Raw genomic sequence first — 3,227 nt, 5'->3', positions numbered from 1 at the left:
CACCACCACCATATTGTCTGATCTCTGTTATATAGGTTTGGATTAATCTCATTAATTTGGAGCAAAAAAGTATGACTTTTGATTTTGTATAACTCCATTTCTTTGCCTGATAATTGATAACTTTTCATTTAGTGGGATTTTTAAAAAATACTTAGGCATGTGCAACATATTCTGATTTTTCTCTGTGCATGCCCTGCATATCTGGATTTTTATGTGAGAGCAGCATTTGTGTTATCATGATTTTTCACTAAGAGAACAAGAAGACGTTCTCAGCCATCACTAGCCTCGGCTGCCCTGCACATTTTTACAGTTCAGGAAACTGAGGTCCCGAGAGGGAGACAAGCGCGAGTCGGGCCACGGAGCGAGTTAGACTTTGCAGCAGCGCCGCCACGCGCGCCTCGTGGATCTGGCGCACGCGTGTCTGCGTTTGCGATTTCCCAGGGCCTTAAGGGAAAGCCCACCCGGCCGCCAGATGTGCGGAGCTTGGGAAGTGGTTTCCCAGCGATGAGAAGCAGGCCTGGCTGGGCTGCAATCTGGCCTCCTCATCAGCCTCGCCTTTCCGCCCGCAGGAGATAAGAGGCCAGCGCGGAGGAACTGACGCGCTGTCACGCGCTGCAGGAAAGAAGTGCTCTGCCTTTTTTTATCATCGGTGGGCATCGGCTTGCCGCCCCTGGCCCTCGTAGGCATGAGCAGGGTCCCCTGGAAGCCGTCAGCCCTGGTGTGAGGGAAGCTTCTGCCTGTGGCGAGCACCAGCCATTCCCCTCCTGCATCTCTCGGGGTCCCCCTCTTCCGGGTCCTCTGGTGATAAAAGCACCAGAAGCATGCCTTTCTGTTCCCTGTGGCCGCTCAGCTCACTCGGAGAAGCTGCAGGAGGGAGGGACTGCCTAGCACAGCGGAGTGGGTGCTAATGGTGAAACGCAGGCTGATCCTCGGGACTTCCTGGTACACGTCAGGTGACACTTCTGGAGGGACCCCTTACTCCAAGTTCTGGTGAGGTTGCCCTGAAGCTCCAGAAAACTCTAGCGGCGGTCCCACGGGTCCCATCTATTTCCACATTGGCAGACCTTGGCTACACATTCCTTCAAGTGTCCACAGAGCCAAACGTGGGCTCACTTGCGTGTGCGTCAGGGGGCAGAGGGGGGAGGGGGAGAAGAGTGGGAGAGGCAGGGAAGCCATGTGTCCAAGCCATCCCAACAACCAGCCATCCCATGAAGTAGGTTTCGTTGTCCCTGTTTTCTGAGGGAGGACATGGAGGTGCCTGCCCATTACTGGCTTTCGTTGACTTCCCCCTCTTGTCCCCCCATCTTTCCTGCATCCTGGTCATCTTTAGTCAGGAAGTCAGCGTTGGTCGGTGCTGCCTGGCTGCGCATTCCCAACGCATGGATGTGGGACTGTGGTCCAGTAATCCATCTCTCCACCAGGCTCTGTACAGGGGAGTTTGCCTGTGGTGGGACATCTGGCCTTGGAAGCTGGCAGAGAGTCACAGGATACGGCTAATGGCTCTTTCGCTGGGCAGATGTGGCCCCAGAACCAAACACCACTGAGGTTCAGGACAGGAGCTCCAGTTTTGGAGTCAATGGAAGCAGGATTGCCTCTGTTGGTTGTGCCACTTTGGGTTAATGAGGCCACTTCTCTGAACCTAGTATATGTAGGATTCATACTAATGGCATAAGAAGAGTGTGGCAAAGATGAACTGAGATAATGGAGCATTTCCAAAGATACAGAGAGCATCGGTGGCACCTAAAATGATTTTGGATAATGCCCAGATGGCATTTGAAACAATGACTCCCACGGTAAAGGCACCTGGCCCCTTTTAACTCCCTTGGGATTCTCCTAATTCATCAAGAAAGTTTCCATTCACAGCAAGTGTATCTTTAACACCTCACGCCTGCTAATTATTTTGATTGGTTGTTTCTTGTATTAACAGAGAGAAGACCTCAGGCTCAGAGGCTACCGTAGGCAGCAGGATGTAAGCAGAATTTAATAAATATTTTCTTTGTATTGGAGTCACTTTTATGGTTACTGGTTGTCTATTTATAGTAATAACCTGAAAAAAATCTGCTTTGTCAGTAAATGAATTTAAGTTTTAAAGGCAGATACATGCAAAGGAAAGAAGGCCTTGGTAGATAACAGTACGGGAAGCATTCAAAGGAGGCCAAGATCATAAAGGAAGCTCGGGAGTGATCAACGTTTCAGGGTGATCGAGAGGGTCCGCATCAGCCACACAGTGATTAGGATGCAGGTTTGTTTGTTTGTTTGTTTGTTTTTGAGGGGGGGGGATACTGGACATAGAACTCAGGGGCACTCGACCTCTGAGCCACATCCCCAGCCCTATTTTGTATTTTATTTAGAGACAGGGTTTCATGAGTTGCTTAGCACCTCACCATTGCTGAGGCTGGCTTTGAACTCTCCATCCTCCTGCGTCAGCCTCCTGAGCTGCTGGAATTTTATTTATTTTTATTTTATTTGTTCCAATTAGTTGTACATGACAGTAAAATGCATTCACACATTTTGATAGATCATACATAGAGAGTAATTGCTCTTTTTTTTTTTTTTTTTTTTTTTTGCTTATACAGACTGTTCTGATGCCAACTCAAGAGGTGCCATGGGACCCGAGAAGCAGGACACGTTCCGGACGCAGACACTGTCCCCCATTCCCTCCACCACCAAAGCTCAGACCAAGAGAAAACCAAAGTTTTTGTCCCATGGGCAAGGCAGAAGCCCGGACAAGCCTCCTCACCCCAACCCTGCCAGCTGAAGCCAGGACACCAGGACGGGAATTTCTCCTCTCTCATTTCCTTCCTTTGCCTCAGTTTGTTCATCGAGAACAGATGGGACAGAGGAGCTGGTTTGGACCCTTCCAGTTCTGAAGATCTAACAATCTGGTACTAACCTCACTTTCTCTGTCAGGTTTGAAATTGGATTTTCCAAAGAGAAATGATCTTGATTGAATGCAACCTTGGGCTTCCTTCAAAGAATGTCACAATGGAAAGATGCTCTATGAAAAAAAAAAAAAAAATATATATATATATATAGATCTCAGGGAGGGTGGGGGTCAGAGAAGTTCACTTGACCTCCCTGTTTCAGTTCCTCATCTGCACAGTTCTGTGCCTGATAGTACCAACTTCTCAGGGTTCTGTGGATTCTACGAGGTCACGTGATGTCTCACGAAGCATGGGAAATGAGATCCGCGGCAGTTTTGTGAACAGGGCGTGGAGTCACGTGGC

General features: G+C 49.0%; 1 long non-coding RNA gene across 1 annotated transcript; it reads left to right on the top strand.

Annotated features, from left to right (window-relative positions):
• The first annotated feature begins 624 nt into the window (after positions 1 to 624).
• On the top strand, positions 625 to 2,833 carry LOC306649089. The gene is made up of 3 exons (XR_013760573.1): positions 625 to 942; positions 1,928 to 1,969; positions 2,599 to 2,833. It is a non-coding gene; the product is annotated as an uncharacterized lncRNA (long non-coding RNA).
• Positions 2,834 to 3,227: the final 394 nt, after the last annotated feature.

This window comes from Sciurus vulgaris (genome assembly GCF_902686455.1).
Source record: "Sciurus vulgaris genome assembly, chromosome: 17".
Taxonomy (NCBI): domain Eukaryota; kingdom Metazoa; phylum Chordata; class Mammalia; order Rodentia; family Sciuridae; genus Sciurus; species Sciurus vulgaris.
Note: the sequence above shows the minus strand (reverse complement) of the source record. Positions and strands in the feature narration are given on the sequence as shown.